Source organism: Ricinus communis, chromosome 6 (genome assembly GCF_019578655.1).
Source record: "Ricinus communis isolate WT05 ecotype wild-type chromosome 6, ASM1957865v1, whole genome shotgun sequence".
NCBI classification, from domain to species: Eukaryota; Viridiplantae; Streptophyta; class Magnoliopsida; order Malpighiales; family Euphorbiaceae; genus Ricinus; species Ricinus communis.
The window spans coordinates 9,253,865-9,263,911 of record NC_063261.1 but is presented as its reverse complement, the minus strand read 5'-3'; the positions used below and the strand labels follow the sequence as shown (position 1 = coordinate 9,263,911).

The 10,047-nt window shown below is 31.1% G+C and overlaps 1 long non-coding RNA gene across 1 annotated transcript; it reads right to left on the bottom strand.

Moving 5' to 3' along the window:
• Nucleotides 1-1,887: 1,887 nt before the first annotated feature.
• LOC112533717 lies at nucleotides 1,888-4,726 on the bottom strand. The gene is made up of 3 exons (XR_003078052.2): nucleotides 3,755-4,726; nucleotides 3,410-3,479; nucleotides 1,888-1,946 (listed from the first exon to the last, which is right to left on the bottom strand). It is a non-coding gene; the product is annotated as an uncharacterized LOC112533717 (long non-coding RNA).
• Between the last annotated feature and the right edge of the window lie 5,321 nt (nucleotides 4,727-10,047).

The following is a 10,047-nucleotide window of genomic DNA, read 5'->3' as shown; positions in this document are numbered from 1 at the left end:
GTACTACCTGAAACCGTCAACCAAATCGTTTGTTGTGGAAGGGATTGCAACCATCTCTTAGCTCTGTCCTTCAAGGAAAATGGAAACGATCTCAGCCGAATGGCGTCATCGGTTGTTCCGTTTATCTTGAATGTGTCACAAATCTCTAAAAAAATTAGAGATATGTGCATTGGGATCCTCGTTGGGCAACCCTCCAAACTGCACGCTCTGCTGGATCATCTGGATCACGTTGGCTTTTATTTTAAAATTGTTGGCCGCTACAGCAGGTCTGACTATACTAGTTTTCGTCCCATCCAAAGATGGTCGAGCAAACTCGTACATCGTCCTCTGATCCTCATCGGCCTGGGGATCGAGGTTCTCCATCAAGTCAGTTCCTTGAACCTGAACTGTAACTCCGTCCTCCTCCTCAACTGCCTGCAAACATCGTCTCAATAATCTGAGAGAGCGCTCCGGATCGGATAAGGGTGCTATGGGATCAGGGTTAGAGCTCCGAGTCATGTACTACCTGAAACCGACAACCAAACAACCACCAATCAATCAAAAATAATAAAATAAATAAAAGAAACAAAAAAAAAGAATAAATGAGTAAACAAATAATGACTAAATTAACACAAAAACAATTCACTCTAGTTCACCGTTACTGTTCCCCGGCAACGGCGCCAAAAACTTGATGGGCTATTTATGCAACCTACACCTAAGGTAGTGAACCTACCGATGCAGCCTAGCACTAGTGAGTATCAAGGTCGTATCCTTGGAGACCGGGTGAACCTAGAGTTACTACTGTTTGCTATGTTATCTAGTCTGAAATAGGGTGTGAAAGTTCTAACATTACCAGCTAATGGTTATGAGTGCAAATAAGTAAATGAAGGACAACGAATAGTCAAAGAAAACAATTGCAAAGGGAGAAACAAACCCAAAAGGGGGCCTAAGTGATGGAATTCTAAAAATGGATTTTATGGATTGCCGATCTTGCTTACCCGTGCCTAAATCCTAAATTTAACCCGGTTTCTCTCTCGAGCTTACCGAGTTCCTAAACCTGCACTAACCTAATGGAATCTCTTCCTATCGGATTACTACAGATTAGCATTAAGCATGATTTAAAACTATTAAGAGTTATTAATTCTTAATCCGGCGAGTAAATCAATCTTTTCTCTAAGTGTTAACTACCAGTTCTTACTATTCAATGTCTAGTTATAACAAGCATTTCTCAATGTCAAGAAACAACCCACAAACAATTAATTCAACGTCTCAAATTAGCTGAATCAAACTTTTATTACTAAATAGCAAGAAGATTGCAAGAATGACAATTACAAATCTAACAATTAAGCATAATCCATCAACAAAGGTGAACCCCAATGGGTTCAAAAGATCTAGCTACTCATGTTCATGGTTAAAGCAATTAAGGAACAAAATAAGAAAAAGAAAATTAAAGGCATGTACACCCTTCTCTTTCAAGTTGAATGAGAAACCCTAAATTTGCAAATTCGAAATCTCAAACCCTAGTTGCCTCTTGAATGCTCCCAAAGTTTGTCTTGATCTTCAATTCGATGTTGGAACAAGTGAAATCCCTCCTTCAATTGATGAATTTTATCTCTCAAGGTCTACAATTGAGGTATAGGAAACAATTGATTAAGTGTGTGTGGGTCGGTATGATGATTGACCTTTAGGAGTCCAAGCGATCTTGAATCATGGAGTCTATTGTGCTAACTCCTTCCAAGCCGTGCCCAAGCCGGTGCTGATCCACCACAGGCTGTGCTGGAGGCCGTGGTGGCTTCAGAAGTCGTGCTGAAATGGCACAATTGGGGATAGCTTCTTGGTAATTCAGCACGGCCGGAGTCTAGGCCGTGCTCAACCCTCGGGGTGCTAGTCCTCGCCCAATTTGATGGATTTTGGTCCGTAATCACACGTATTTCCCTCGATTATTGATGGTGTCCTTCAAAAATGACCTGAAACGAGAAAGGAAATAAAAGACAGGTGATTCTAGCATAAAACGGGATAATCATGCATAAAAATGTAAACAGGGCATGAAAACATGTGTAGTATGATGCTTATCACTTATAACTATATTTAATAATAAGCCTTCAATGAACCTATGTTGCAATATCAATGAACATACAATTTATGTCTAATGATTCTACAACTTATCAAATATGAATATGTATGATAGTAAAAATTTAATATCATATAAAAGATAAATATAATATTTTATAAAAATATAGATTTATCTTTAAAAGCTATTTAAAAAAAAAACTACTCATAAAATTATTAATATGTATAAATAAAAATTACATTGAAGAATTTTATGCAAAAATTCTTTATTTTTCTTTTAGTATTTATAATACTAAAATTATTATTATAAGATTTAAATGTATATAAAACTCGACCATCAATGTAACATTTTAAATAGAGAAACTGATATAATTTTAATTAGAAGAATTAAACAAATTAAAAAACTCAAGTATTAATGTACTTTTTTTTAGAAAATCAATTTATTTTTATTTATCACTTAAATACTAAAAAATAAAATAAAAATAATATGTATTACAAATAAAATAAAACAATATATATATATATAGTTGTGATTTGATATTGAATAATATCAATAAAATTCATGCCTTTTAGACTCAAGATCATAATACATGTTCGTGAGTCTAAAATATAATTCGCCGAAGATCTTATTTCATCCTATGTTATTTTTGAATAGTGTTAAGGTTAGCTCTAATAGGCTTGCTATTGAGTCTAATATTGGGTAGGTCATTCTTTGAGCTTGAGTTTGACTTACTATTGGGTTAGCCCATTATTTGATCTTGTATTATGCTTGGCCTGTATTTAGCTCTTGAAAGTGAGATGAATTCTCATTTCTATTAGCGAAAAGAAAAAGAGATGTCGGTTAAATATCGGAAAAAATAATTATTTTAAAGAAATCAACTGAAGGATACCCCTATTAATTTCTTGTATGTGTGACCTTACAGTAAGTCTTCAGAATTCATAAGAGAAGAAAAATGGTAGGTTACTGTTTAAGAATTTAGAATCAACCTTAACTCTAGCTATATCAATTCAGTCAAAAAGAAAAAAAAAAAAAAAAACTCTAGTGTAAAAGACACTAATAATCTTTTTACAATTTTTTTTGGCTGCTTCGTTGTATTGCACGAATGACTCATAATTATAAAATTTAGTTTAAACAAATGACAAGTATAAAATTATTATAAAAATTAAAATATGAATTCCTCTTAATTTATTAAAATATAAATTATTTTAAATATATATCGCTCGTAGACTAAAAAGAAAACATATGATGCAAGCTTTAATGAAATGTATATTTAAATCTTTTTTTTTATATATATATTATATATAATATAATATTTAAATGGAAATAATTAATCAATCAATACGAGAGAGAGACAGAGACCTGGATGCTATTTAACAATAATATCACATGCACTTGGTCCTCTGCCATCTGCATGTGCTGGTATTTCAGACTAAAAAGGAAAGAACAGATTGCATCAACAACAATTGAAACATAAAGACAACGTATTAAGAGAGAAAACATTGTGGGCATATACTCATATAATACAAAATGCACACAACTTTTGGTCTCTTTTCATTTGGCTTCATGTCAATTTATTTAAAAGGATATGCAAGGAATAAACGAATTATTATCAAAAAAAGAAAAGAAGGAAAATATTATAATCAAGAACAAGTCCCATGGAATGGAAGGAACCCAAAATGGAATTATATATGTATATATGTAAACCTGGCAAGTAGCAGATTCTGCTCCAAATATGAAACCTTGAGGAAATCTGCTTCTATTAAATGGAAGAAAATGGCTAAAGCTTTGCACAATATGTGACTAGCTAGGGCTTGGGCTTATTAAGGCTAGGATGAGACATAGGCGAAAGAAATTTAATTGCCATGGCTAAGTTTACTGTTTAACACTGTCTATCTATCTATCCCCTCCCCATCATTTTATTTTTCGTACAAAGAAAGTGCTTTATATAAAGCTACCAAACACGACACTCTTGCTAGTGGCTATTCCGACAACATCTTGCAAAGATAAGTATTCTATCCATTCAGAACGTGAAAACCAATTGGGAATGTGCCAGCAATTCAAATCCTGCTTGATTTGCTTCTCTATGAACATGATGAAGGGAAACCTTCCAAGATCTTGATAATGATTCTCTTTCCATCATGATATTTAAATAGACTGATAGATTGATGGATAAATAGAAAGAAAGAAAAAAGATAGATAGATAGATGGATACGTAGAAACTTTTGCAATTATTGAAACTCTTTCCTTTTTTTGTTCAACAGCAATTATTCAAAATCTTCTTTTTGGTTCAACAACAATTATTGAAACTGCATGGCGTACTTGGTATCTTTTAAAAATGAGAATTAAAGTAGAGAAGATGTTTAAGAGATGAAATTGATTCGTATTAAATATGGATCAATAATATTTTTTATTTTTTTTATTATTTGACACAATTATCTTTTATTTTTCATTAAAATTTAGGTTTTTTTTTAATTAATGTTTATTTTATTTTCATAAGGTACATAATTTCCACCTATTTGTCCGTATAATTTATGAAAGATATCATTTATTCTCAATTCATGAGGTTCTTCTATGGAAGAAGATAACAAAAGATAATTAGGAATAAGATCTTAATGGGTTATTTTATTTCTATTGTTTTTAATGTGATAAAGAATTTATTTCTAACAAATTTATTGATTTATTTGTAATATAAATTTGATATTTGTTAATTAATGAAATTTCTATTTTGTAAGTTTAATTTTATTGAAATTTTTTTTAGCATATTTTCTAAAAAAAAGAAACCTTTTTATCTAATTATACAATTTTGACAAATACTTGAATTGACTTTTTTTATTTATTATATATGTAGATACTATTCTCTTAAAAGTAAAAATATATTAATACCAAATTAAAATAGAATAGAAAAAACTTAATTAAGAAACTGATTATTTATGTCAGCTCATATTCCTTTTATGCGTAAAAATTAATTTCAATAATCTTTCTCATTTTATAATAAATTAGATTGAAACTAACATGATAGAAATTTATAATAGTTTTGAAGATATATTTTCTTGATTATATTTGTAGATGCGATTCAGTTAAGGGATAAAAATATATTAGTATCAAATTAAAGTAGAATTTTAAAATAAGTTTACTTAGAAAATTGTTTGTTTGTATTATCTCATAATTTTTTGTATAACTGATAAGTCAATTTAATTGACTTGTGTCTAAAAGAAAAAATATTATGAGCAACATCAAATATATATTTATTTAGAATTAATTAATAGTCTATGATAAGAATCAAATTATGACTTATTTTATATTACGGTAAGAATTAAATTAAAAGCAATATAAAAATTAATTCGATTTATTAATGACAAAACTAAATAATTATATATATATATATATGTAACAAAAGAATATATATGGTGGATAAAAAAAATAAAAGTAAGATTTTACTTTGACATTTAATTTTGATCTAAATTATTATGGATCAAGTTGATCCCTATGTTATCACTTTTAAAGTATATTTTAATTTTTTTCACTGGTGAACTAACTTCTAATCATTTCGTAATATTTATAAATTGTTTAAAAAAAAAACTAATAACAACCTTTCTCATCACTTTTAATTATTTTTTAAATTATTTTATTATTTATTTATCATTTTATTTTAAAATTTAAATTATATATACATTTTAAAAATAAATCATGTTATATAACAAACATGCGCCACGTGATCTCTTTATTAAAAGAGTTTAAAACAAATTCTTTTAAATTCTTTTAATCAAAAAGTTCTGTTTGAGATGAGTTCCTACATTAATTATTGCAACATGGAACCCACATTTTATGTTCATGTGGATTGCAAATATTATGAGCAGAATATTTTGAATTTTTCGACTTTTTATTATATCAATAATTTTAGGAAAAATCATTATTTTTCTCATAATTTTTTCCATGTTACAATGTCTAATATCCTTTTATTGCCCCTTTTCGTTATTATTTCACTAAATTTCTATTAATCTTTTTTTAATAAAAAAGGCTACTTTACATTTATACCTTCCTTTCCTACTGTCATCTTTATCTTATTAATTTTTTTTTTTATCTTAGTGTTATTACTTAATTTTTGCTTGTTCGTTGCATAAGCCCGATGACGAGAGTAGGATAAATTTAGTGGAGTGAGCTTTAAGGTTAAAAAAAAAAGATTATAAAAGGCACCAAAGGACGCCCATAAGCTATGGAATAGATTGATGAAATCCTAAAACAGAAGATTATAAAACCATGTACACCCTAAAACTAAATATTGTAAAACTCCGTAAACCTTAAAATTGAAGATTGTAAAATTCTATAAATTTTAAAATTGAGATTATAAAGCCATGTAAACCCTTAAAATCGAGACCATAAAATCCTATACACCTTAATCGAGACCTTAAAGTCTCGAAGACCCTAAACTGAGATAGACCGAACCCTTAAACCCTCGAAAGACCATATCATTGCCACGTTGGTCAAGGCCTAAACCATGTGAGCTAAGCCAAGGCCACGTGGACCAAGGCTTAGACCACGTGGGCTAAGCCAAATCCATGTGGGCTTAGTGGGGTCCACACGTACCAAGCCTTAAGCTAAGCTCACGTGGGCTAAGCGATAACCCCACATAGACTAAGGGTCTAGAAAGCAATCATTCTTGAAATGTAAATCTAGGAGGCATATTCCCTCTTAAGGAGGTATGCCATCATCAAGGAACACCTTTCCACCCTTAAAGGATGATCCTTTACCATCCATTTAGAGGACAAATAAAAAGAACACACCTAAATATCCTAAAAGCCCTACTTACCCCGTATAAGTTCATAATTTCCTTTTCCATTAACCCTAGCCACGTTTTATCACCTTCAATCCTAGAAACACAAAAATGAAGAACAATCCTCCTAAAATCTAAGAGATTTTCCTTTCCCTTTTCCATTAATCCTTTATCTTAGACACCTATTATAAAATAACACTAAAAATTCCAAGAAACCTTTCTAATCCCTTCTTTCTAACTATTCTAGCAAGCAAAAACCCACTATAATCCCACCAAGCACACATTCTCATCCTCTTAATACCCATAACCCCTATTTAAGAACCTTTACTCCATTCAACCCTAGTCTTCTAAAGCCTGATCCTCCATTCATGATTTTTCATTTTGTAGGTGTTCCTAGCCAATCTAGTGATGTTTTGGTGCTCCTTGGTGTCCAAAGAACTCAAGCAAGCCCATTTTCAAAAGCTACTCTTTTCCTTGATTCAACCAAAGAAATAACCTCGAGAGCTAAAACTATGGATTAAACTTATTTTGGACATGTGTTTAACTTAGTTTTACAATATTGCACAACTACATTAAAGTTAAAAGAATTATTTGTTGAAGAAGACTCCTAAAATCAGAAGCTCCAAGCTCCTAGGAGCTTACCGCACACAGGGTAAGGTTTAGTCCATGGGGGCTTTTGCATAGCCCAAATGGACTAAGGCTTACCCCGTGTAGGGTAAACTTATAGAGGCTTAGAGCTTCCAATTTAATGGAGTTTCTAGACGATTTAGGGTTTTATAAGTGCTTATATGCAATATTTGATAATTTTTGTGTTTAAATAGCTCCTATCCATTAGGTTTTAAGGTAGATTAAATGTGATTTGGCATGTTTTAAGTTATTTTGAGTTAATGTATACTTGTATATGCAAACATGCTTAATTAGGCTTGATGTGCATGATTAACTTGATTTTTAAAATTAAACATGTTTGTTTTCATTTAGTTTAGTTGATACATGTTAAGATCTAAGCTTATGTGGATGAAATTTCTATATTTAAGGGTTAAAATCATTAGTTTGGCTTTAAAATGTGTGCAGGCATCAGTAGGATTAATACATAATTAGAGTATGATTAGGGATAATTAGAAGATTTCATTTGCTGTTTTACTTTCATAATGAGTTAGGTTTAGGTTTCACATGTCTAATTGTTATTTTTGGTATGTTATAAGTGACTTGCATGATTAAAGTGTTTGATTGCATTTGTTGACCTAAGGGGCAATTGATCTTTATTTTGATCTTAACATCCAAATTGAATATTGCTAATCGCGTGTCTGGAGTATCTATTTGATAGAACATCAAGGGAACCTATCCAAAGTGGGTAGGACAAGTTACCTACCAAGCCACAACGAGTAGTGAACAGCTGCAAACCAAGCATATTAAGCTAAGCCTTTTTTCCTTTTATTATTCATTTCATTTATTTTGTCATATGTCTATCTCTAATATTTAAGTTGTTCAATTTTGCAAGCATCATCCAATTTACTGTTGTTCATCTTTTTTCTTTATAATATGTTAAATAAATTGAAAAATACAATAATAAAATAATAAAGCAAAGTAGAATAAAAAGAAAAGTTAGAGTCACCAACCTCAAGATGCTATCAAAAAGCCTAGTCGGTAGCCGGCTGCAAAAGAAAGGGAGTGTCGTACTCCTTCCAAATCACCATAAAGTGATCTAAGCAGTCAATTGTAACCAGCTGTCTAGGAAGTCGCACCGAGACTCCAGGTTCGCGTGCTCCCTGATCAGCCATCTAAAAGTGTAAAGGTATAAATCTTGGTAGAGTTCCAATTCGGTCAATCTTAGATGCCTATTGGGTGTTTCTCTTATTCACAAAATTACTCAATGTGTTGAAAAACATAAAAATGAGACAAAATGAGGGCTCTTTTGACCCTAAAACACAAAGAATTAAGGCAAATTCACCCTATATACTTCAAATTTATCCTAATATACAAAAATTGATTATTCCCACTAACCCTAGCCCAAGACACTAGTCTTGAGGCACCATTTCTTTGCAAGTAATTACTTTGTTCAAACTCCCATAGCTCATTTTGCAAAGCAATGAGGAAAAGCCACCACCCGCTACAAACAAAATCATTACACCTCTAAGCTTATTTCAACCACCTTTCTTCCTCATCAAATAAGAGAAAACCCTAAAAGCTTTCTACTATACATTAAATCTCTAAACCACTTCTATAACACCTTAAGACCTTTCCTTTAATCAGTTCCAATAATAAAAGGCACAAAGCTACACCAAAGTCCTTACCTTTTTCACTAAAACACCTAAACACTCCCACTTCTACCAAATTTCTACCATTTCCAAAGAAAAAGCCAATTCAAAGATACAAAGCCCTTTTTTCAACTATTTCGTAAGTTGTTGTAAGAGTCTCTCCCTACTCAGAGATTTCTTTTTTCATTAAATCTTCAAGAGGTATACCATGAGGGCCCAAAATTTAGAGCTAACCTTATTTTGGATTCATACTACTTATTATTTTATTCATATTATCATTGTTATTGCTATTGAGAGGAGCTAAGTGTTAAAAAGCATAAAAATAGAAGCTTTATAGCTTATGTATGCTTACCCTACGTAGACTAAAGCTTAACCCATATAGGGTAAGCCAATGGAAGCTATAAAGCTTTAATTTTGGTCCCTTTTGATATTTAGGGCTTTCTTTTCAATGTGTTCTGCATGAGGTGTTTAGGTCTTTTCTGGTATGTATAACTTTTGTTTAACATGTTTTAAAGTATGTTTGAAGTTATTAAGCATGCTTTAGGTTTATTTTAGATTAACATATGATTAAAAGGCTTGTTTAGTTTAATCTTAGTTTAAGTGCTTTGTTTAAATGATTAGGAACATGTTTAGAGCTAAACGAACCTGTTTATATTATGATTATTTTAAAAATGTTTAGATCTAAATTCTTGTATATAAAGTGGATCCCTTTAAATGATAAAGTTTGCATTTTGGGCATATTATGAATACTTAAAGTGCTAAGTGTGTCTAGTGATGAGTTTATTGCTTTAACCACTTGTTTTGGGTGTTAAACTAACTTTTATCTTCATAGTATAGGTTTGACCCTTTGGAGTTGGCTTAACCCTCTATGATGAGGATTCCTTAGGTTTAGTTTTAATCTAGGACCAATTATCTGCATGCGCCTTTATATGCTTATGTGTGTGACTAGTGTTAATTAAGATATTAGTTAT